General features: G+C 43.6%; 1 pseudogene; it reads left to right on the top strand.

The window, feature by feature from the left end:
- Positions 1-26,447, top strand: part of LOC141047860 (uncharacterized) — a 96,943-nt pseudogene that overhangs the window by 7,008 nt on the left and 63,488 nt on the right.

Raw genomic sequence — 26,447 nt, 5'->3', positions numbered from 1 at the left:
CAGTTACAAAAGGCCCACGTGAGACATGAATACATGTTAGATACAGGGTATTTATCAACAATCATAAATAATCAAGCATATAAATTCCAAATTAAAGGGTAAAAACATGACATAATAGCACACGATACAGCCCATGACAAGTCGTCCACACCATATACACAGATGAATGAAAAAACGCCTCCAAAAGAAATTTAAGACAAGATGGATATGTGCACCTATAGATAAATGCACTTATATATTAAATGCTATATCTGGTGGACCAAAAAATACCATTTGATCAATTTTACAGCAAATAACTCTGCCCTAACAACATGTGCTCATCTAACATGTATTGATATTGAGACATTTTTTCTGTATTTAATCCAGGATCTGTCACTTGTGTATTTTTATATTACCTATGTCTGGCAGCGTGATGTAAGAGGTTATTTGTGGGTCCTTACACGGACCTCTACTGGTCTCATATGGGCCTTTTGTAGGGCCTTTTTTAACTGTTTTTACTTCTTGTTTGTCTCATTAGTGTGTTTTTGTAATAATAAAATTAATTACATGGTTCATTACTTGTTTGGATAGTTTTTCTTTAAGGGTGATCGTGACTTCCATACACACTGCTTCCTCTTTTTTCTATATTCTAATTGTCATTGTGTGTACTGTAGTTGCAGATCCCCTCATATATTCTTGGGTGCCCTCAAATCTTCATTTTGAACACTTTTAGGGCTCATACTCACATGAGAGAAACTTGGACGAGTCTCGCACGTCAATACCTGGCACTGCCGCCGACTCTCGGATTGGAGCGTTCAGCTGCTACATCGATCCGAGTGCCAGCGGCAGAGTCGGGTATTGACGTGCGAGACTCGTCCAAGTTTCTCGCATGTGAGTATGAGCCCTTAGAGGTAATAACTTTGAAATGTTTCAATGGATCCCACTGATTCTGAGACATTTTGACATACAGTGGGGAACATCAGTATTTGATACACTGCCGATTTTTAAAGTTTTCCCACCTACAAAGAATGGAGAGGTCTGTAATTATCATAAGTACACTTCAGCTGTGAGAGATGGATTCTAAAAATAAAAACCAGAAAATCACATTGTATGATTTTTAAATAATTAACCCCATTACCCCCAAGGGTGGTTTGCACGTTAATGACCGGGCCAATTTTTACAATTCTGACCACTGTCCATTTATGAGGTAATAATTCTGGAACACTTCCATGGATCCCGGTGATTCTGCCCATTGTTTTCTCATGACATATTGTACTTCATGTTAGTGGTAAAACTTCATTCATATAACTTGCGTTTATTTGTGAAAAAACGGAGATTTGGCAAAAATTTTGAAAATTTCGCAATTCTCCAACTTTGAATTTTTATGCCCTTAAATCACAGAGATATGGCACACAAAAAACTTAATAAGTAACATTTCCCACATGTTTACTTTACATCAGCACAATTTTGGAATCAAAATTTTTTTTGTTAGGAAATTATAAGGGTTAAAAGTTGACCAGCGATTTCTCATTTTCACAACGCCATTTTTTTTTTTTTAGGGACCACATCACATTTGAAGTCACTTTGAGGGGTCTATATGATAGAAAATACCCAAAAGTGACACCATTCTAAAAACTACACCCCTGATGGTACTCAAAACCACATTCAAGAAGTTAATTAACCCCTCAGGTGCTTCAAAGGAATTTTTTGAATGTTTAACAAAAAATGAACATTTAACTTTTTTTCACAAAAAAATTACTTCAAGTGTGCAATTTTTTTTATTTTACCAAGGGTTACAGGAGAAGTTGGACTGCAAAAGTTATTGTGCAATTTGTCCTGAGTATGCTAATACCTGTGGGGGGCACCACTGTTTCGGCGCATAGCAGAGCTCGAAAGGGAAGGAGCACCCTTTGACTTTTTCAACACAAAATTGGCTGGAATTGAGACACGTTTGGAAAGTCCCTGATGTGCCTAAACAGTGGAACTTATGGAACTTATCTAGATGTGTGTTAAACACCTTGAACCCCCAGGAGCTTCACAGAAGTTTATAACGTAGATCTATGAAAATAAAAAAAACACATTTTAAAAAATATATTTTAGTCCCAATTTTTTTATTTTCATAAGGGTAACATGAGAAAATGGACCTAAAATGTGTTGCACAATTTCTACTGAGTACGCCGATACCCAATATGTGGGTGAATACTACTATTTGGGTACACATAGGGCTCGGAAGGGAAGGAACACCATTTGACTTTTTGAACGCAAAGATGGCTGGAATAGAGAGCGGATACCATGTCGTGTTTGGAGTGTCCCTAGTGTGCCTAAACAGTGAAAAAAACAAAAGTGACCCCATTTTTTAAACTAGACCCTTCAAGGGACTTATCGAGATGTGTCATGAGCACCTTGAACCGCCAGGTGCTTTGCAGAAATTTATAACAGAGCTGTGAAAATATAAAATCACATTCTACCCACAAAAATGTACTTTTAGCCCAAAATTATTTATTTTCACAAGGTTAAGAGGAGAAAATGGACCCAAAAATGTGTTGTGCAATTTCCCTGAGTATGCCGATACCCTATGTGTGGGGGAATACTACTATTTGGGTGCACAGCGGGACTTGAAAAGGAAAGAGCTTCTTTTGGAACGCAGACTTTGATGGAATGGTCTGTGGGCTTCATATTGCATTTGGAGAGCCCCTTATGTACCTAAACAGTGAAAATTCCCCATAAGTGACGCCATTTTGGAACTACAGCCCCTCAAGGATTTAATCCAGAGGTATAGTGAGCATTTTGAACCCAAAGGTAGTGTACAGAATTTGATAAAATTAGGTCATCATATTGAAAAGTTTCATTTTCACAAAATTGTTTTAGCCCCCAAATATGTTATTTTCACAATGGGAGAAAATGGACCCCATAATTTGTTGCACAATTTGTTCCGAATGCAATCATTCCTTCCTCATATGTGGTCAAAAACTTCTGCTTGGGCACATGGCAGGACTAGGAAAGGAAAAAATGCTATTTGCTTTTGATAGATTGTGAATGCCATGTCACATTTTAAGAGCCCCTGACAGATGAAAACAGCAGAAATACCCCATAAATGGCCCCATTTTGGAATCTAGACCCCTCAAGGAATTTGTCTAGGGGTATAGTGAGTATTTTGAACCCATAGGTGCCTCACAGTACTGTTTAACACTGAGATGTGGAAATATGACATTTTAGTGGTAAAATGTAATTTTTGTATTTGCTGCAAATTTGTCAGGTACACACAGGCTAATAGGTGAAACTAGACACTATAATTTATTGCGCAATTTCTCATGAATGCAGTGATGCCCCATATATCAGAAATTACTGTTTGGTCAGACATCATGGCTGAGAAAGAAGGAGCGTTATTTGGCATTTGGAGCACTGATTTTGCTAAAATAGTTTACGGGTGACATTTGCGAAGCCCCGAATGTGCCAGAGAAGCATAAAAACCCCAAAAGTGACCTCACTGTAGAAACTACACATCTCAATCAATTAATCTACAGCTACAATGACTATTTTGTAATATTCATTGCCTTCTCTCCACTACAATAATGCCAAACATGTGGTCACTTACTGTGGTTTAGGCACAGTGGGGCTCAGACGGAGGGAGACATTTGGATTTGGGAGCGCAGAATTCACTGGATTTTCCAGAGTCTTTGTTTTAGCATTAACGTGGGAGCCCCCTATAGTTCCAGTGACAGATGACGGACCTGAGTGGGGGCACGTTTTGTGCGGGATAAATTAGGGTTTTTATTGGCAACATATTGAGGTACATAAAATTTTTCGATCGCTTCCAAAATAAGGCTGGATCACATTCTTGCATTCTACACTGAGCACTTATGTTGGGTGTGGAGACACACGGGATGGGCAGTCACCCCTGTCCGCTAGCCAAAACCGCATGGACCAGGGATCGTCCTGCCAAATGCCCTCTCTCCTTTTCACGTGGGCATAACTCTACTCAGACCACACAGGGTGAGGGAAAAACAGTGTGGCAATGCTTTATTGAACCACAAAACAGGTAGATAACAAGTAGAACGGTCCCAGCAAAATACCCCAAGATGATGCACATTACAGAGTCTCCCCCTTCTGCTGACTATCCTGGATAATGTCAGTTGTTACTTCAGAGCTTCCAGTGTCATCTAATCCACCTTTACCACGCAGAGAGGGGGTAACGACAAGAGTAGGAAGATGACAGTCCATTCAGGTACAAAGCCAGTTGATCAGAGGGTCACAAACTGGCTTTGTCTTCCAGGGTCAATTCCCCCACCTGTGGCATGCACACAGAGAAAAGGTAACGACAAGCTTAGGAAAATGACAGTCCATTAAGGTACAAAGCCAGTTGACCTGAGGGTTACAACCTGGCTTCTCCAAACATCACCATGAAGCCAGGTGACCAGAAGGTCCCAATTTTGGTTTTCTCCAAACGTATCCATGGGTTCGCGATCTGTATTCGTCCTACTGGGGCTAAAGTCCCCTGAGCTGGCATCCTGTAGAATATTAAATCTGTGTCCCTAGTGATGGACCCATGATGTCTTTGCTGCAGTCCTGTAGAGTCATTGGATGTTTGGCTGTCTTCCCTGAATCTCTGTCTCTCTCTCTCTCTCTCTCTCTCTCTCTCTCTCTCTCATAGATGCATATAATCTCTTTTTATGTTTAATAAGTGTCCTTCAATCCAGCATCACAGATAAGGAGAAGAATGGTGACAACCAAGTGATTATGTAATCTGTTTGCAAAGATTGTCCTCCTCTGTTTTAAAATTCAACAAACTCTCTGGCCTAGACAATGTATAATTAGCATATCAGTAAACATCTCTAGTCATCAAGGATAAGAGCACAACATGCTTTAACAAATGTCAACAAGTCAATATTAAAGGCTTACATAAGCAAAAGTCTGTTTTCTTGATCAACCAGAAAAAAATACATACATTCAAAAGTCAACATATAGACAACAGTCTATTCTTTCTGGTTAGCTAAAAATAGTCGTCTGGTTAATTAAGATACAAAGCTGTGTCTCCACATCGCACAAAAATGTGATTCAGTCGAAACAACCAACAGAACCCCCCACCATGAGGCAGATGGAGACACTTTGTACTTCATTTGGTATCTGCTCTGATGGTTTTCATCTTTTTAGGCGTGCACAGATCTGTGGTTGCCCCCACACTTATGTGTTAAAATGATGGGACACGTCTGGAAAACAGACCAGTCCAAAGTTACGCCATCTGCCTCATACGTGAGTGGTTCTGTCGGGGTTTTGTCTGAATCATGGTTTGGGGAATTTACATGGAAACCCCGACATAAGCGCTCAGCGGAGAGTGCAAGATAAATGTGAGCCTTATTCTGATATTTGAGAGGTAGAACGAACAAAAAGACAGCAGTACAAGAATGGTTCTTATTTTTATGGTTGTGTAGTATGTGATAAAGAGGATTTATTCCTTGGGTTTGTGTGACTACAACGATACCACAATCATATCTTGCTGTTTTTAGGTTTTGCTGCTATCACACAGTAAAAATGCTTTTCTTATAAAAAGTAGTTTTTTGTCGCCATGTTCTGAGAGCTGTAACTTTTTTATTTTTTTGTCAAACAGAGATGTAGGAGGGCTTATTTTTTGTAGGACGATTTGAAGATTTCCCTGGGACCATTTTGGGGTACATAATATTTTTGATCGCTTTTATTCAGATTTTTCAGACAGAGATTGAACAAAACCCAGCAATTCAGTGATTTTTTTTGCACTGTTCACCGTGCGGTAAGAGATATGACCAATTTGTTAGTAGGGTCTGTACAATTGCAGCTATATCAGGTTTATATTTTTTTTTCATGATTTGCTGTTTTAACACACCAAAAATAAAATTTTAGCTAAATGAATTTGTGTATGCATTATCATATTCTGAAAGCTGTTACTTTTTCACTTTTTTTGCCGAATGAGCCCTATGATGGCTTGCTTTTGGCAGGACGGTTTGGTGTTTTAATTTATACCATTTTATTTTACATATGACTTTTGCATCACTTTTAATTCACTTTTATGTGAGTCACTATGATTTTTTTATGGCCTGTTTTTATTATTTACAGCGTTCGCCAAACTATGTAATAAAAGAGGGCATTGTGAATAACAAAATTAACAAGAATGCACTATGTAAGAGACATCATTGGCCACATATAATGCTCCTCCATACAGCACTTCACGGGCTCCATGTAATTCTTCGTACAGCACATCATGGGCCCCATGTAATGCTCCTCCATACAGTATTATGGGCCCCATGCTCCTCCATACAGTAATATGGGCCCCATGCTCCTCCATATAGTATTCCATGTAATGCTCCTCCAAACAGCACATTATGGGCTCCATGTAATGCTGCATACATAAGAAAAAAAATCAAGTGCTCACCTCTCCCGTTACTGCCACAAGTCCAGTATACTCAGCGTCTCTCCCGACACTCAGTCAGTGTCTCTCCTGGCTCTGCAATGCTCAGGACAGAGAGACTGAGAGTGCAGTGATTACGTCATTGCGCCCTCTGCCCTGAGACATCGCAGAGTCAGAGGGAGCAGAACTGAATACACTGCAGCTGCCGGGAACGAAGCGTTGAAGAGAGGTGAGAAGTAGAGGAGGGCCCGTTTCAGTGCTGGCACCGGGCTCAACCGACTGATGGACTCCATACCGTGTGTACCACCCCCATTTACCCAGGGCCCCCATCGTTTATCTGGGTTTGCCAGGTGGTGCCGCCGGCCCTGGTCATGGTCGTGGGTCGGGACTGCATGCACAGGACTGAGTGCACGCACCTCTGCCCCCTTCAGTTTTAAATGGCCCGCATCCCTAAAGTTTTTTTTTCTTCCTCCTCTCTGGCGCCCATTTCATTAGTGTCCCGATAGGCCAGATGGACCCTGGTGATGTCATCGCGCCCTCTATCCTGAGACAGGGCTGCCACTAGGAATTTCAGGGCCCCATACTGGCAAAATTTTGGTGGCCCCCTTGAGACTTCGCACAGGCTCCACCCTAGCCCCGCCTCCACCCCTCAAACTGTCCACAGTCCCACCGCTCTCTTTTGGAAAAACTCCACTTCTCACCAATCACACTATTCTGCCACCGATATTCGTGGATGAGATGTATCTGAGGGATGTGATCACGAATCTCTATATAAACAATGGCGGATAGCGTTACTCACCAGCCTGTGCTCCCAATCCCTATCAGCAGCACATGGTGGTCCGGAAGGATGATGCAGTGATGAATTCAACAGGCTTTATTACAGTAACTTGATGAAATGAAATGTCAAGGAAGATGAAGAAATGGAGATGAGGTAGGAGGGAGGACTGTAGGTTAGAGCTGTTATAGAAGCACCCGATTAGAGATGATAGGAGCTCCAGGTTGGAGGTAACAAGAGAATCCTTTCTCCAGCGCCTGTGTGTTACAAGATGGCCAGAGTACAAAAGCAGGAAACAGCACGTAAAAGATAGGAGGAGCTATAGGCCGAGAGATATTATGGGAAAGTACCATAACAAAATATTACAGTGTAATACAGCAATGGCCAGTAGATGGCAGCAAAGTATAACAAATACAATAGATGATAAACTAAGTATATACGATTACATAAATGTCCATGTATGGCTGAAAATCTATCAGAATAAACTGAAACAGCACACACACATTAAAAGTTCCCATTACCAGATCACACATATAGCCAGCAGCTTTAGTTTTGGCCAAAAGATTTTTTAAGCCGCCACCACAACACTGTAGACACTTTTGGCCGAGCTCTACTCTACTGGAACTTATTAAATAACTGTTAAAATATGCAATACAATTTAGGTATATTTTTATTTATTTTTCAATATTTAAAAATGACCATGACTGGCGTATGGGACCCGATCAGCAGAGGGGGCCAGCATCGGGCCCTGTCACCTCTACCCATCAGGTACCATTGCCCCACCCCCAGCGGCAGGATTCTGCCGATCAAGTAACTGAACCTGCGATCAGGATGCAGGTTCAGTTACTCTATTGCCATGTGAACCCCGACCTCATTAGTTAAAGCCACCAGCCAATCGGAGGCTGGCAGCTGATGTCAGCGCGCACGTCGCCGGCATCTGATGTCATTGTCAGTCACCGGCGAGTGCACGCTTTCAGGTTGGGGTAAGGATCGCTCGCCACTGGAGAGCGGCAAGGTAAGGAGAAAGGTGTTTTTTTTTAGTTAGTATTTAAAGCGGCATGCCAGCAGGATGGAGATGGGGCAGGATGGAGACATGTCAGGATTGGAGACACTGGGGGCATGATTGGAGACATGGGGGCAGGATTGGAGACACTGGGGGGCATGATTGGAGACACTGGGGGCATGATTAGAGACACAGGGGGCTTGATTAGAGACACAGGGGGCAGGATTGCAGACACAAGAGGCATGATTGGAGACACTGGGGGCATGATTGTAGACACTGGGGCAGGATGAAAGACATGGGGCAGGATGAAAGACATGGGGGCAGGATGAAAGACACGGGGGCAGGATTGCAGACACAAGGTGCATGATTAAAGACACTGGGGGCATGATTGGAGACACTGGGGCAGGACTGGAGACACGGGAGCAGGATTGGAGACATGGGGGCAGGATGAAAGGCACAGGGGCAGGATTGCAGACACAAGGGGCATGATTGGAGACACTGGGGGCATGATCGGAGACACGGGGCAGAATCGAGACATGGGACAGCATAAAAGACATGTGGGCAGGATTGCAGACACAGGGCAGGATTGGAGACACTGGGGGAAGGATTAGAGACACTGGGGGCAGGATTAGAGACACTGGGGGCAGGATTGGAGACACGGGGCAGGATGGAGACATGGTGCAGGATGGAGACAAATGGGGCAGGATGGAGACAGATGGGGCAGGATTGGAGACACGGGGCAGGATTGGAGACATGGGGCAGGATTAAATAAATGGGGGCAGGATTGGAGACACAGGGGGAAGGATGGAGACATGGTATGGGATGGAGACAGATGGGGCAGGATCATAGGTCAGGATGGAGACAGGTGGTGCAGGATAATGGGGCAGGATGAAGACAAATGGTGCAGGATCATGGTGCAGGATTGGAGACGTGGGGGAAGGATGAAAGATATGGGAAAGTCATGGGAGCAGGATTGGAGACTCAGGGGGCAGGGTTGGAGACAGATTGGACAGGATTGGAGACAGATGGAGCACGATTGGAAACAGATGGGGCAGGATTGGAGACAGATGGGGCAAGATTGGAGACAGATGAGTGTTGTGAATTCTCTCTCTGGCTTCCCTCTGGTGAATACTGAAGATAGTGGAGCTGGTCAGGTTGACAGAGGGGTTGCGAGTTCTCTTTCTGGACTCCCTCTGGTAGTTACTGGAGGTAGTGGAGCTGATCTGATTAACAGAGGCTTGGCACCTGATAATGAGGAAGATGATTGGAGATCTGGGGTTTCTGATTGGGATTTAAGACAGCTGACTCCCTCTATCCCTGCTGGTGATTTTCTTCCTGTGCCCTCTGAGGTCTGATGTCTCCTGCTCTTTCCCTGCATGTTCAGCTAAGTGGATCATTTGTTATTCTGTTTGCATTTGATCTGGTTTTGTTTATCTCTGCTTTGTGTGGGTCAACCAGCTACGGCTGGGGCTGTGCTGAATTACTGCCCATATGTTACTGCATGTGTTTGTTTTGTCCCCTGTTATATTGGTCTCTTTTTGCTTTGCTTTCAGAATATACCAGAGTGCTGATATAGTGGGGGCGAAGTCGTGCGACTTCAGTGTTTTTTGTGCATCAGACGTGTGGGACTTTTTGCAGGGTTTTTTGCGTGATCGCAGACAGTGTCTTTCCTTTCCTGTCCTATCTAGTCAGTGGGGGCCCCATCGTTTACTCAGTCTTTTTCTGTCTGTGTTTGTGTTTTCATCTTGTCTCACCGACAATATATGTTTGGGGGCTATCTATTCCTTTGGGGTCTGCTCCGGGGCAGTTTTGATTGCCCCTTTCTTGCTTTAGGCTTAGTTAGCTCTTCGGCTGTGCCGAGGCATCTAGGATCATCGTAGGCACACTCCATGGCTACTGCTAGTTGTGTGGACAGGATCAGGGGTCTGCATCCGCTTAGTTACCAACCTCTCTGGTTTTCTGTAGCTTAGCTTGGGCCTGCTATCCTCCTCGGTGCCCATTCACAACAGATGAGGCAGGATTGGAGACAGATGGGGCATGACTGGAGACAGATGAGGCAGGATGGAGACAGATGGGGCAGGATCATGGGGCAGGATGGAGACAGATGGTGCAGGTTAGAGACAGATCCTGCAGGATGGAGACAGATCCTGCAGGATGGAGACAGATCGTGCAGGATCATGGGGCAGGATGGATACGATGGAGACAGATGGGACAGGATGGGGAAATCATATGGGGCAGAATGGATACTCATGAGGGCAGGATGGGAGAACATATGGCTGAAGCCAGGAATGAGCTAATATACAAATAACAAAAAACTGACAGTATCATATAAAAGACAATGCACGTCGGGGTGCTGCCGCCACTTAAAGGTAAAGTACCTATGTACTGCTTCAGGGCTGCCATCAGGGCATTACTGCCCTGACTGGCGTATGGGACCCGATCAGCAGAGGGGGCCCGCATCGGGCCCCGTGACCTCTACCCATCGGGCCCGACTGCCCCATCCCCAGCAGCAGGATTCTGCCAATCAAGTAACTGAACCTGCGTCCAGGATGCAGGTTCAGTTACTCTATTGCCATGAGGGCCCGCACGGCAATAGTTAAAGCTGCCAGCCAATCGGAGGCTGGCAGCTGACATCAGTGTGCACATCGTCGGCGTCTGACGTCATTTTTAGTCGCCGGCGACTGCGCGCTTTCACGTTGGTGTACAGATCGCTCGCGCAGCAAGGTAGGAAGAAAGGTGTTTTTATAATTTTGTATTGAAAGTGGCAAGCCGGGCCCGGCAGGATGGAGATGGGGTAGGATGGAGACGGGGCAGGATGGAGACGGGGCAGGATTGGGGACAGGATTAGAGACACTGGGGGCAGGATCGAGACATGGCAGGATGGAAACGGGCAGGATTGGAGATACAGGGGGCATGATTGGAGACACAAGTGGCATGATTGGAGACACTGTGTGCATGATTGGAGACACAAGGGGTATGAGTGGAGGCACAGGGGGCATTATTGGATACACAGGGGGCAGAATGGAGACACAGGGAGCATGATTGGAGACAGAGTGGGCAGGATGAAAGACATGGGGGCATGATTGGAGACACTGGGGGCAGGATTGGAGACACTGAGGGCAGGATTGGAGACACTGGGGGCAGGATTGGAGACACTTGGGGCAGGATTTGAGACACAGGGGGCATGATTGCAGACACTGGGCGCAGGATTGGAGACAAGGTGCGGGATGGAGACAGATGGGACAGGATCATGGGGCAGGATTGGAGATATGGGGCAGGATTGGAGACACGGGGCAGGATGGAGACATGGTGTGGGATGGAGACAGATGGTGCAGAATCATGGGGCAGGATGGAAATATGGTGCAGGATCATGGGGCAGCATTGGAGGTTGGAGACAGATGGGTCAGGATGGGGAGATCATTCGAGGCAGAATGGATACTCATGAGGGCGGGATGGGAGAACATATGGCTGAAGCCAGGAATGAGACACACAGCGGTCAGGATGGGGAATATTATTACCATAGGGGCTAATTAAGGTATATTATTATTGCAGTGATGTATTTTAATTTTTGAGTATTCTGTTTTAAATGGGGACGGTCCTGTTACTGTGCAGAGTGATACTATGTTGCCTTTTTTCTTCATGTGGTGTAATGTAGAACTTGGGTAAAAAAAAGTAATGTGTTCTGCAAGTAGAGCTCTAGATAACTGACCCTATACACTGTATACTATATACAGAGGTCCTGTGTATAATGTCACCAGTGATCACTGTATTACCTATACATTATATACAGAGCTCCTGTGTATAATGTCATTGATCACTGTATTACCTGTACACAGACACTGCATACTAAGTACAGATCTCCTGTGTATAATGGCACTTATGGTGATAGTATTGTGTTTTATTTATTACTGATCAGTATTGTAGTATTCAGCCACTATGTGTTGGTAATATGTGGTCTGGACATGGTGTTGCGGTATTCGTCCCTTGTATGTGCAATTATTTGGTCACTTTGTGGTGGTAATATGTGGTCTGGTCATGTTGTGGCGGCATTTGTTCCTTGTATGTTATATTATTCGGTCACTGTGGTGGTAATATGTGGTCTGGACATGGTGTGGCGGTATTTATTCCTTGTATGTGATATTATTGGTCATTTTAAAAATTGAAAAATAGATAAAAATATACCTAAATTGTATTGCATATTTTAACAAATATTTAATAGGTTACAGTAGAGTAGATCTCGGCCAAAAGTGTCTACCGTGTTGTGGTGGCGGCTTAAAAAAAATCTTGTTGCCAAAACAAAAGCTGCTGGCTATATGTGTGATCTGGTGATGGGAACTTTTAATGTGTGATTGGTGAGAAGTAGAGTTTTTCCAAGAGAGAGTGGTGGGACTGTGGACAGTTTTTGGGGTGGAGCCTGGGCGAAGTCTTAAGGCGCCCCCAAAATTTTGCCAGTATGGAGGCCCAAAATTCCTAGTGGCAGCCCTGTACCGCTTACGTCTACCCTCTCTCGCTCTAGTCCCTCCTTTCATTTATCTGCATTGTCTGTTATATGATACTGATTTGTGCACATATTTGATTCAGCATTTTTGGATATTACCACTAGAAAATTGACTTTTTACAGATTGATATTAGCACATGCAGCAATTGGCATTTTATATTAATTTGGGCATGAGGATAATTGCTTTGATTCTCCTTTGTATGTGGTACATGTAATTTTTCCCAGTTTTTATTAAGTTGATCTACTAGCCCTGGATATTTTTTTTTTGTTTTCTCTAAGCTATTATCTGGCTCCTTATACATATTGATATATTCATTTATTTTCGGCCTTCCAACAATTCAACTTCTTGGGGTCCATTACGCATGCGGTATAATATTTGAGCTCCATATCCTTTATTGTGGCTTTTTTGCATTTGTTGTCCCTGTATGACCAGATTTTAATATCATATTTTTAAATTGTGTCAATAAAATCTTGCAATTTTATGGCATATAGCTTCCCGCTTTCCTTTTTTGATTTATGAATCTTTTGGAAGTTCCAAAAATCTAGGCAATCAACATATGTCATGCACTAGAGTACAGAAAAAAAGATTAGTAGGACACTGGACCAGTGACCAATCAGAAGTCGGTGTCTGCTATACCAGAGCCCTGTGCACCTCCTCTGCTGCATCCTCTGCACCGCTTCTAAAGAGAAAGCCACAGCAACGCCATGCATGACAATATGAAGCCTACATGGAGCTGGCGATGCCACAGGTAGCAGGAGATATGCAGCGCTCCGGGCCGGTGGCCACGGACTAATGACAGCAGTTAGAACAATAGGTTTTTCAGATTACAGATTTTTTTAGCCGGACCAAATGTCCACGTGAAAAAAAATTGCACTAGTTTCTTCTATGTTTCAGGTGAGACTCCCCTTTCAAATCTAAGGGTGTGCAAAAAACATTGTATCCCATACGGGTCACCCATATACCATCCGATTTTTACAGATACATTGCAATTCTTAACATAGAAAACTATATTTGAAAAAAATAATGAAAAAAAACAGAGCAGTATGGTGGCTCAGTGGTTATCACTGTTCCTTGAGGTCTGGGGTACAAATCCCACCAAGGACAACATCTACAAGGAGTTTGTACGTTCTCCTCGTGTGTACTCAGGTTTCATCTGATGGAAAAAAAAAAAAACACCTCACCAAATATTCAATGTGTGCATGTGGATTTACATTGCCAAAATGAAAACGGAGTGGATTTTCAGGCCACGTGCACACATGGAGTGTTTGGCAAGTTTTTTACCTCAGTATTTGTAAGCCAAAACCAGGAGTGGGTGATAAATACAGAAGTGGTGATGTGTTTCTGTTATGCTTTTCCTGATTGTTCCATTCCTGGTTTTGGCTTACAAATACTGAGGTAAAAAACTGACCAAATACTGACCGTGTGAACGTGGCCTAATAGAAACACATCAGCACTTCAGTATTTATCACCCATTCCTGGTTTTGGCTTACAAATACTGAGGTAAAAAACTCACCAAATACTGACCGTGTGCATGTGGCCTTAGAGAGAATAATCTGCAGTAACATTGTGGAAATGTAGCTGGCCTGCAGAACATTTCATACTCTGTAATGAACCTTAGCGGTGACATCCGCAGCATAAGGCCATGTCCGAACATTGCAGATCTCTTCCATAATCAATATTATAATTCACGGCTGAACGATAGAAGACGCATCAAGAAATTAAAAATGGCCGTCATGTGATACATCCTCTACCATTATTCCATGTTGCTATAGTCCACACTATGAGCTGATAATGTTAGCCCCCCCCATAACCAGTATAACAATAAAGGGGGACTCATGGCAGCATAAACCCTTATGTTTCTTACAGGTTGCCTTGGTCACGATAGGGTTAACAATTTGGTCATGTTGTCTGTGTCGTAGCTGCTTTTGTTCTGACCAAGCGTCAGCTGTCCAGATCACCAGTGAGTCCGAATCGTGAGGTTTTTCGCCCTTTCTGTTCACAAGCGCTTGGAGACAAAGTGACACACACACTGGTCGTGGCTAAATCACTTTATCTGACGTAATGAGATATAAGACATGTTTTTATACCATTTACAACAATATGTGACTCTGGAGCTCATTTGGCCCCCACCATCACCTCAGGGTCGTACCTTGTTTACAATATACCCAGAACACGTTGTTGAGAACAAATATGATAACAAGTATAGTTTCCTTGAAGACAGAGACTAGTAGTCTACATAAGAATAATAAGAATAATACATAGCAATATTAGGCAAAAGGCAATTGAAGTCTTAAAGGCATTTAAAGGGATATAAAAGCAAACTATTAACTCTTCTATATCAATTTCCCCCTTTTGTAAATGGTATAACCTTTGCCACAGGGTCAGCTGATGTCCACAAAGGAGCTACTGTCTCGTGGGTCTAGTACCCATAAGGGGGCTTCCTACCTGCTTCGCCCATCCACCCTCAGTGTGGACACTCACTTTCCCCATCAGCAATGGCTACCTGGGGTCTATGATACACTACAGAAGGTTCAGCCTTAGATTTTTTTCCACACATACATTATTCAGTATCTTAAGTAATACATATATTAGCGCTTTTACGGCTACATAAAATAATAAGCAAAACAACAAAATTTGCATACAAGTCTATATAATGCCAAAAAAAATCCATCCTGCTAAGCCATTAACCCAATTTGCTGGATTTAGGAAAGAGAATGTGTTACCTCACCAGGAGTCTCTGTTTGCACTGTGCTGCTTTAACCATTGGTCTCTGAGTTCACCTATTTTGTCTATACCTGCCCTGATCTGGAGATTGCCAGGAGGGTCAATATAGTCACAACAGGTGGGACCAATTATCTGACACATTCCTCCTTCTTTTGCGGTCAGGTAATCTAGGACTATAGTATGCTGGTTAGTAACTACGATTAATTGTCTCTGTATTGTATTAGTCTCATTTAGAACTTCAAGAATCTGGAAAATCTGATTGTCCAGGTAGTCGGTAGCTTCCACTAATTTATCCCACAGTTGTGTTATGAAGGGGTATATAAGCATACTACTGAATATTTTGTTATCCCCATCTCTACTAGATGCGGCCTGCCATTTGGCTGGGGCTTATTGTCTGCAACCCTTCTATACGAGGTGTGAATTGGGACTGCTGCAGTGTCTATTATCCTATGAGGAACTATGAAAGTGGCTGGTGTCAGTTTAGCAAGAGTGCAGACCCCTCTTATGTCTGGCCTTCCCACCTGTAGGCTCGATGTCCGCAAACCAAGAATACTCCATCAGGGAGAACACAAACGTGACCAGGGGTCTGTATTCATTGGTTTAAACTCAAAAGTCCTGACCTACTGCAGGCTTATGGGCACACCAAGTATTATTCATTGGCTTTCCCCTTATACCAGATGTACATTTACCCCTCTCTCTCCTTATTATTTTACCCGTAGATGCTCTACAGCCTTCAATACCATCCTGGTACATCGTCTTATTAACCTGTGCTTGATCATGAGTGTATATGCGGAAGCAATTATTGTCCTCACCACAGGTGTCTGCTCCAGTGTGTTGAAGACTGAACCACAGTCCATCATTGGGAATAGGGTCTGAGTGAGGGATTTCAGTCCTCCTCCTGGCGACCATATTTCCGACATTTGAATCATATTCCCGCCACCACATTTGTACCTTTAGGCCGCGTTATATTAAACTGAAACCAGGGATTAGCGGACCATTCGATTATAGCCAATGAGGCAGATATATCACGGGGCACACCTAGATTGAGTCCAAGTCTCATTGTGTATGCAGTGTGGGGTTAATACCTCCCATGGCTCCAGAGGTAAGGCTAAGAACGGCATAGTCCTCGCGGATACAGGGCTGTGTGTACAGATCCAACAGTATTTCGGTTTCTGTCCTTCCATGTCCTTTATAAGAAGAGCATGATGCCAAATAAGTTTGTTGTCCCAATCAGCATTTAAGAGTTTGTCCTGTGTCTCTGTAGAGTGCAGTAACCCTGTCACTGCCAGCAAGGTGATGAGAACAGTCATTCTGCTGTTGACAGGACCTTCTTGCAGCGACTGGCGTGGATCCAGGTGGACTTTCCCTCAAGTTTTACTGAAGTGGATGTGGTTAGCTGGACTTGGAAGGGGCCGTCAAATCGTGGGTCCCGGATCCTTCTCACGTGTCTGTGTATAACCACCCAATCACCTGGATTCAGCTGATGCACATCTGCACTGGCATTAGGATCTGGAATGTATGAGAACACATGTTTATGCACCACATTAAGTCTTTCCTGCTAGGCCTGGACATACAACCGTGTTGTATTTGTAGCACCTGTGGGAAGTACAGACCAGTCTTTGGTGCACTACCAAACAGGACTTCAAAGGGAGACAAGCCTGTCTTTCTATTTGGAGTGTGTCTAACTGAAAAGAGTGCAAGAGGCCAGCACTCTACCCAGCTCTTTCCTGTGTCTGCCATGGCCTTTTGAATTTTCAGTTCAAGTGTCCCATTTAGTCTTTCCACTTTCCCACTACTTTGTGGCATATATGGTGTATGAAAGGTTTGCTGTACACCCAGGGCCTGCATGACTTCCCTCATTATTTCTCCCGTGAAGTGTGTACCCCTATCTGTTTCTGTGGCTTCTGGGACACCATACCTGCAGATCAGTTCTTTCATCAGTTTGTCTGTAGTCATTTTAGCATTTGCACATTTTACCGGATAGGCTTCCGGCCAACCAGAGAAGAGATCTACACATACTAGGATATTTGCATACACTCCTACCTTGGTAACTGTATGTCGTCAATCTGCAGTCTCTGAAACGGGTAGAGAGGCCTAGATGTCGCTTTCTTAGGGACTTTTACTGTTTTACCTGGGTTGTGCTGTGCACAGATGAGGCATGATTGTACAAGTTTCGCTGCGTAACTGAAACCAGGAGCGATCCAGAAGGCATCTACCATGGCACACATGTGACTTTTTGAGGTGTGAGTGGGGCCATGAGCTGCTTGCGCCATGATTGGGAACAGGGACTTTGGTGGGCACAATTTATCCTTATTCTCCCATACTCCGTTTGAGTTCAGCTCAGCTCCCAGTCTCCCCCAGTGTACCTTCTCTGTTTGGGCAGCCTTTTGCCGGAGGGATTTCAGGACATCTAGACCCAATGTGGCTGGAATACGCTGACTCCCCGCCACCGTCCACTGCTCTCTCTAGGCCGCCTTGTGCTATTTTAGCAGCCTCGTTCGCCCTTCGATTGCCCTCTACCTCAACGGAGTCACCTTTGTGTGTGCTTTTACCTTGACAATGCCAACCTGGACTGGTAACATCAATGCCTCCATCAATTGTTTCACCAGCTCTGCATTTTTAATGGGCTTCGAATCTGTGAAAATATTAGCGACTTTACCTGCAGCGGCTCTACACGCCTCAGTGAGTGCCTTCAACTCTGCCTCCTGCGCCGACATGTGAGGAGAGAGTGGTTCCGCTCGGATTACCTCATGTGAGGATACTACTGCATATCCAGTGTAGAATCGTCCATCCTGGTGGTATCTGGGGCCATCTACAAAAAAGAAACTCAAAGTCTACATTAGGAACAGGTTTTTCATGAACGTGTGCAAACCCCACTGTCTCCTGACTCATCAGTTCTATGCAGACATGTTCATGTGTCATGTCACAGTATCCTTCCTCACTCACTAATACGGTCACCAATTCCCCCTTTTCTGAATCCACAGGCAGGAGGGTGGCTGGATTCAGAACGTTACATCTTTTGAGGGTGACATACTCAGGAATTAGTAGAGCACACTCAAGTCGGAGCTGTCTGGCCATAGACATGTTTTGGTTGAACTTGTACGAGTATGGCATGGATGTCATGTGGGGAATAGATTGTCAAAAGAAACGTCAGTGTGATCTCACATGCCTTTCCTAGTAGTAGTGCACCTGCTCCTACCGCACAGACACAATCAATTGTATTTTGTGTGAGGTCCCGGGTCTGATGACAAGCAGTCATAAAGTCGTTGGAATATTTGTGAAGCGGACCTTATCCAAGGCCTACTGTAGGTCACTAAACCTAGGAAGGTGCATAGATGCTGATGTGACCTGGGTAGAGGGAGATCGTGAATTGCCTGTTTCCTGTCAGGTGTCTGGTACCTTCGGCAATACAATGTCCCAACAAATGTCACCTTTTGTTTGTAATACTGTAATTTGTCACGTGAGACCTTGTAACCCTTAGGGTCATCCACGTACTCTAATAGTACAATCAGTGGATGAGGTGATTGCCACTACTCAAGGATCCCTGCCATTGCTGCTGAATAGATGGCAGGGGATTTCTTTCCCCCTTTGTGGGAGGACTGTCCAACAATATTGTTCACTTCTATGAGTAAAGGAGAAAGACACTGACAGTCAGGGTGCAGGGGTACAGAGAAGAATGCACCCGCTAAATCAATGACTGTGAAACAGTCTGACATTACTGGGATCTGTGACAGTATTGTGTGTGTTAGGGACGATTGAGGTCACACTCACTGTATCATCATTAATAGCCCTTAAGTCATGAACCTTTCTGTAAGTGTCAGCAAACCCTTGAGTCCTTTTTTTTTTTTTTTCCTAATGGGATACAAAGTGGTGTCGCAGGGGGAAGATCCTTGCAGTCCCGGGGGGGGTTTCTTTGCACCAGAACCCCTGCCTTAACATACTCTCTAATATCTCTGCTCGGGGTAATTGACCAGCTCCGGTCTCTCTCACCCTTCATTGGCACAACCTGGTAGCTATCGCCGAGCTCCCCCAGGGTCACCATATTACTGAACTTAGTGCGGACTCCCTATCAACATAGCACAGGGCAGCCTCAAACTCGTGGACTCACTGGTGATCTGGACAGCTGACGCTTGGTCAGAACAAAAGCAGCTACGACAGTTTTGGCGCCCAACGTGGAAGTTAAAAGTAAAATATGGTGCCTAATTTAGAAGGGAATTGTAAGTGATTGTTTGGTCATTAATGTGTTTGAACCTGCTTCTAGTTGTGTGATTGATTTGTATAGCAAATTGTGTATCAACAGAGGAGGTAGCCGACTGTACGGCTGATAAAGTAGGTCAGAGGCCTATCACACCTGGGCCTTCTTACTTTAGTCAGCGGGTTTTTTTGTTGTGGGAAGGCTATTTCAACTTTAGACAGCTCACCTTTCTTCTGAAATGCCCTTCTGTGTGTCTGGACCTCTGTCTTACAGCCCATACATAGCAATTCAGAGTGAGCCTGCCAAGGTGTATCCAGAGGGCTCCTCGCCCTCACCTCTCACCCACAACAAAAAAACCCGCTGACTAAAGTAAGAAGGCCCAGGTGTGATAGGCCTCTGACCTACTTTATCAGCCGTACAGTCGGCTACCTCCTCTGTTGATACACAATTTGCTATACAAATCAATCACACAACTAGAAGCAGGTTCAAACACATTAATGACCAAACAATCACTTACACTTACAATTCCCTTCTAAATTAGGCACCATATTTTACTTTTAACTTCCAACTTCAATTAAGTACTGTTGCTTTAAAATGCACAAGTCTTTCAGCGCGTACCTTACGGATAGAATTACAGAGAATTTTGAGCACAGCTCACATTCAGCAGAGATAAGAGCGAAGGGAGAAGAAAAACTGCGCAGCGGTATCATTCCCCCCTCCCATCAGAGCGTCCTCCACAGAGTTCCGTAGTTCTTTAGACTTATCAAAATCAATTTCTACAAAGAAAACTCAAAATCACGGGATTTCACTGTAAGAGCAGATAACTGTATAATGAGATTAACCATGCCTTGCCCTTTTTCTGGCCAAATGCATTCAGGAAACTTTACAATGTAATGCCACATATAACACGAGCTATATCATTACTCAATTCATTCAGTCTCAGATGTAGATTTGAAATATCTATAACGCATCTGTCCGGGATTCCACCACAACTAGAAAGGTAACAAATCTCTTGACACAAAAATGATGTGTGATGATTCATTCATACGTGCTCATTCACAGATTTTTTTTTTTATATACTCAATTACTCATCTCTCATATTATTCAGATGTTCTCATAGACATATATACAAGGATTCACACAGCCTGACTATCATACACTTTGGATTTGATTGACACTTTAACCTACAGCAGTGTCCACTGACACTCCGAGAACACCAAAGCCAACTTCTTACACAAGAAACATTGAAAACCATTAGAGCAAGACTTTCAGGATCCATACAATTTATGGTCCAACCTCCCTAGAGAAACGTTAAATAGTTTTTATGGTAATAACACCTTGCGGGAGGGATCTTGGCCACAGGGGGCATCGGTCCAACCAACAAATTTTCTCCAGAAACAACACATCAAACGCATACTTTTACAGTTTGGAAGGAGATTCCCGTCTAAATCTAATTGGTCCTGGCTAGATATTATGATTAAACTTCCATCCCCACGGCAGAAAATTATATCCCGCATTTACTCACATCTCATCTCTCCGAATGTACATTCTAAACCCTCATTTATACATTCGTGGGAAATTGAACTTAATATCACGTTTACAGAAGATCAAATATCTAAAATGCTGTCAAATGCTAGGGGTTTTTCTAGATGTGTACTTTTGCAGGAGAATTCTTATAAAATATTAACTAGGTGGCATTTAACTCCAGCTAAGTTGTTCCAGTTAGGCCTCGTGGATAATGATGATTGCTGGCGATGCCTCAATCCTAGAGGACATCATACGCATATATTCTGGGAATGTCCTAGATTGCAAATTTTTTGGGAGGGAGTTGAGTTAGTTCTCAAAAAATTAGGATTAATAAAGGTGGATCTTGGAGCCATGGAAGCTCTCCTTTCATGCCCGTCAAAAGATTTTTTACCAAAAAAACATGGGCTTCTTCCACTGATGTTGAGTGCGGCAAGACAGTTGATAGCTGCCCATTGGAAGGATGTAGCTCCTCCCACGTTGGGAGAATGGTATACGAAAATAAATCAGATTTATCGTTTAGAGGAGCTGTCTAGCTGGGAAATCTATAATCATAAAGCTTTCGTGTCGACTTGGGCCCCTTGTAATAGGTACTTAGAAGACAATCCTCTTTAGGAACATTCTGGAGTTTTTTGTTTTGTTAGGCTCTACTGAATTGGGTGGCTTCTGCTTTGGGGCTCCTGGCCTTACTACCCCATATTAGATAGCTCAATTGTATTACATGGAGAAGCGTTATTTTTTGAAGTGCACCCATGCAATGATTGTGCTCATGTTGTCAACCACATGTTGTTATTGTTAATGTTGTTGATATTGTATATGAATATGTTCCCTTTTCCCCTTCCCTTTCTTTTTTCCTTTCCTCCCCTACCTATTTTTTCCTTATTTTCTCCTCCCTTCCCGCCCTAAACCAGACACTATTTAATATGTCGCCAACTGTACCTGAGAATTGGTGTTGTGTTTAATGGTGATGTTCAAAAACTTAAAAAATTCTAAAATAAAGAATTTAAAAAAAAGAAACATTGAAAACCAGAGCAACCAAAAACCACAGCCTTATACAAAGTTACTGGCAATCCAAAATAACCACTGCACAGAGTCTATCCCAGACTTTGTGCTACACAGTACACCAGTACACAACCAGTTAGTATATTAGTATATTGCCAGGACAGTTTAACAGATAATGCAGATGACAATTATTATCTTATTACTCTATTATTCAACTCTCATACAGACATACTCACCACTCACTGGTGATGTGGGTTCTTTTGAACCGTGCTGTTACAGTCTTACCCAGAGATATGTAGACATCCTTAGAAAGGTTGCAGATGCAGAACCAATGTAAGAATAAATGTTCTCACCTGCTGCAGCCTGGATTCTGCATTTTCAACCTTCCAGGAAGCTCCCACATACGGATTCCGAATAGACTGGTTTCCACGGCCCCACGTTGGGCGCCAAAACTGTCGTAGCTGTTTTTGTTCTGACCAAGCGTCAGCTGTCCAGATCACCAGTGAGTCCGAATCGTGAGGTTTTTCGCCCTTTCTGTTCACAAGCGCTTGGAGACAAAGTGACACACACACTGGTCGTGGCTAAATCACTTTATCTGACGTAATGAGATATGACATGTTTTTATACCATTTACAACAATATGTGACTCTTTAGCTCATTTGGCCCCCACCATCACCTCAGGGTCGTACGTACCTTGTTTACAATATACCCAGAACACGTTGTTGAGAACAAATATGATAACAAGTATAGTTTCCTTGAAGACAGAGACTACTAGTCTACATAAGAATAATTCTAGCAATAATAAGGCAAAAGGCAATTGAAGTCTTAAAGGCATTTAAAGGGATATAAAAGCAAACCATTAACTCTTCTATATCATCTGTCAAAGCCTTGGGTGAAGCTGGAACCGGTTTTATCTGGTTCTTGGCGCTCTTTTTTTCAAAGTAACTGTCATTGGTCAGTTGGTTTTGGCAGTTTGTTTTCTACCCTATAAATAGAACTGTTTATCTCATCTTTGGCATTACGTCGATGACAGAAGGAGAGAAGATAAGAAGATTACCTCATGGAAGATTTACTTCAGCAGATCATCGCTAGGACCGGGGACAGCGGTGGCGAGGCCTGGCTTAGAAGCTGTCTGGCTATAAAACCTGCTATAAAACCTCACTTGTCAGCTCCAGAAGCCGCCTCCCGCCCGCTGGATCCGTGCCTGCATTCAGAAATTCCTCCTAAGGACATGACCTCCCCTCCACGTTCAAGCAGTGCCCCGAGAGCAAGGAGACCTCGGGCGGTGTTCACCCCACCAGTGATGCCGCCTAGATCAAACAACCGCGCTCAGGAAGTGCGTTCAGCATCCGCCCGCCCTCCAGCCAGGAAGTCTCGGAGCCCGTCAATCTTCACCGGAGACGTCATCTCCGGTCGCCGCCAGGGCAAGTACACGCCGCGGCCGTAAAAGCTATGCGGCATCAGGCTCACCTGTCCCCTCGGCAACGCCGGCTGCAGCCTCTACCAGCAGCGTTCTCCGGTCTCCAGCGAGGCTCCAGCTGCATCAGCGCAGGGATGAAGAGGAGAACCTGGCCTTCGGAACACATCAGCTGCACTCCCCTGTTCAACAGGGTCTGAGGGCTGGCTGCTCGTTGGATCAAGATCCTCCAATGGACGTTACTGGAAGGGGTGAGAACATCAATGTTCCCCTGTCTGTTTCTCAGAGGGTTAATATTAAATCTGTCATGAGGGAGGTTTTAGCAGAAGCACTTGGTGATGCATTTATGACTTCTGCCCCCTCAGCTGTGGTGAGCGGAATCTTTAACTCCTCATAATCCTTTCAACGAGGCTTTGACATGCGAACTATCCCCCCTAGACTTTCATTTGCCTTCAGCCACAGAAGAGTTAATATGGGAAAACAAATATGTGGATTTGTTTGGCTTGCTTCCCCACAGGGAACAGCTGGGTAGATCTGACAAGGATAAACCTGACTCTGATGACCCTAAGCGTGTTTCTTTGAAATCATTCAACAACTAGGTCCAGGCCTTTGCAATCTACTCGGCTGTCCTCGGCGAGAAGTTCCCAAACCTTTGTAGCAAATTATTCCAGCATTTAGACATAATTTTGGAGGCTTATAGAGACTTTGGTGGCTTTGCGTGGCTGAGCTATGACGAAGCCTTTCGTCAAAAGCTAGCCGTTCACCCTGAAGTTCACTGGGGTCAGAAGGATGTTGGGTTGTGGATCAACCTGATGCTCCCTCAGCACCAATATTTAAATAGACAATCGTCTCTTCCAGCTCAAAAACAGGGTTTTTGCTTCGCGTTTAATGATTCCACTTGTAAATGGAGCAATAGCTGTAGATTTCGGCACGAGTGTTCCTTCTGTGGTAACGCTCACCCCGTGTCGAGATGTTTCAAAAAGCAAGCTTCTCAACAGCCCCCTCCCAGGGATTTTGTATAAAAAGGCTCAGACTCCAGTGATACTGGAAAACATGCTAGTTTGGCTAGACAGTTACCCAAATCAGGAGATTAGTCATAGAATCATAGAATCATAGAATCGTAGAGTTGGAAGGGACCTCCTGGGCCATCTGGTCCAACCCCCTGCTCAAAGCAGGATTCGCTAAATCATCCCAGTCAGATGTCTGTCCAGCCTCTGTTTGAAGACTTCCATTGAAGGAGAACTCACCACTTCTCGTGGCAGCCTGTTCCACTCATTGATCACTCTAACTGTCAAAAAGTTTTTTCTAATATCTAATCTGTGTCTCTTCCCATTCAGTTTCATCCCATTGCTTCTAGTCTTTCCTTGTGCAAATGAGAATAAAGTTGATCCTTCTACAATGTGACAGCCCTTTAGATATTTGTAGACAGCTATTAAGTCTCCTCTCAGTCTTCTCTTTTGCAAACTAAACATTCCCAAATCCTGCAACCTTTCCTCATAAGACAGGGTTTGCAGACCGGTCACCATTCTGGTCGCTCTTTTCTGAACTTGCTCCAGTTTGTTGATGTCTTTTTTAAAATGTGGTGCCCAAAACTGGACACAATATTCCAGATGAGGTCTGACCAAAGAGGAGTAGAGGGAAATAATGACTTCACGTGATCTAGACTGTATGCTTCTGTTAATACATCCTAGAATTGCATTTGCCTTTTTTGCTGCTGCATCACACTGTTGACTCATATTCAGTCTGTGATCTATTAGTATACCCAAGTCTTTTTCACATGTGCTGTCACTTAGCCCTATTCCTCCCATTCTATATATGCTTTTTTCATTTTTATTGCCCAGATGTAGTACTTTGCATTTCTCCCTGTTAAAAACCATTCTGTTAGTTGCTGCCCACTTCTCCAGTTTATTTAAATCTTTTTGAATCCTCTCTCTCTCTTCTCTAGTATTAGCTATCCCTCCTAGCTTTGTGTCATCAGCAAATTTAATCAGTTTACCCTCAATTCCTTCATCTAAATCGTTGATAAAGATGTTGAACAATACAGGGCCCAGGACAGAGCCCTGTGGTACCCCACTTGAGACATTCTTCCAACTGGATGTGCAGCCATTTACGACCACTCTTTGGGTCCGATCACTAAGCCAGTTATGAATCCACCTAACAGTTGCCTTGTCCATTCCATACTTAGTCATTTTTTCAATAAGGATTGTATGAGAGACTTTGTCAAATGCTTTGCTGAAGTCAAGATATACTATATCTACAGCATTTCCTTGATCCACCCAATCAGTGATACCGTCATAGAAGGAAATTAAGTTAGTCTGACATGACTTATTAGTTAGAAACCCATGCTGACTCTGTTTAATCACTTCATTCTTATCCAGGTATTGACATACATGTTGTTTAATAATTTGTTCAAAGATCTTTCCTGGTATAGAAGTCAGACTCACCGGCCTATAGTTGCCTGGGTCCACCTTCTTCCCCTTTTTGAAGATAGGAACAACATTTGCTCTTCTCCAGTCTTCTGGCACTTCTCCTGTTCTCCAAGAATTTTCAAAGATTATGGAGAGGGGTTCAAAAATTTCTTCTGCTATCTCCTTCAGTACTCTGGGGTGTAATTCATCTGGACCTGGAGACTTGAATTCATTTAGGTTAGCTAAGTGTTTCCTCACTATCTTTCTGTTTATAGATATCCTGGATTCTTCTATTCCCTTAATAGGACAGTGAATAACAGTTGATGTTGCATTTCCTTTCTGAGAGAAAACAGATGCAAAATAGGAATTTAAAAGTTCAGCCTTCTCAACATCCTGTCTTACCATTTCATCATTTTCATCCTGTAAAAATCCTATAGCATCTTTGACTTTTCTTTTACTTTTGACATATCCCCAAAATCCTTTATTATTGCTTTTGACATCTCTTGCAAGCCTCAGTTCATTTTCAGCTTTAGATAATCTGA

The sequence above is a fragment of the Dendrobates tinctorius genome, unplaced genomic scaffold (genome assembly GCF_039654945.1).
Source record: "Dendrobates tinctorius isolate UK_male_01 unplaced genomic scaffold, ASM3965494v1 ptg000129l, whole genome shotgun sequence".
NCBI lineage: Eukaryota > Metazoa > Chordata > Amphibia > Anura > Dendrobatidae > Dendrobates > Dendrobates tinctorius.
Note: the sequence above shows the minus strand (reverse complement) of the source record. Positions and strands in the feature narration are given on the sequence as shown.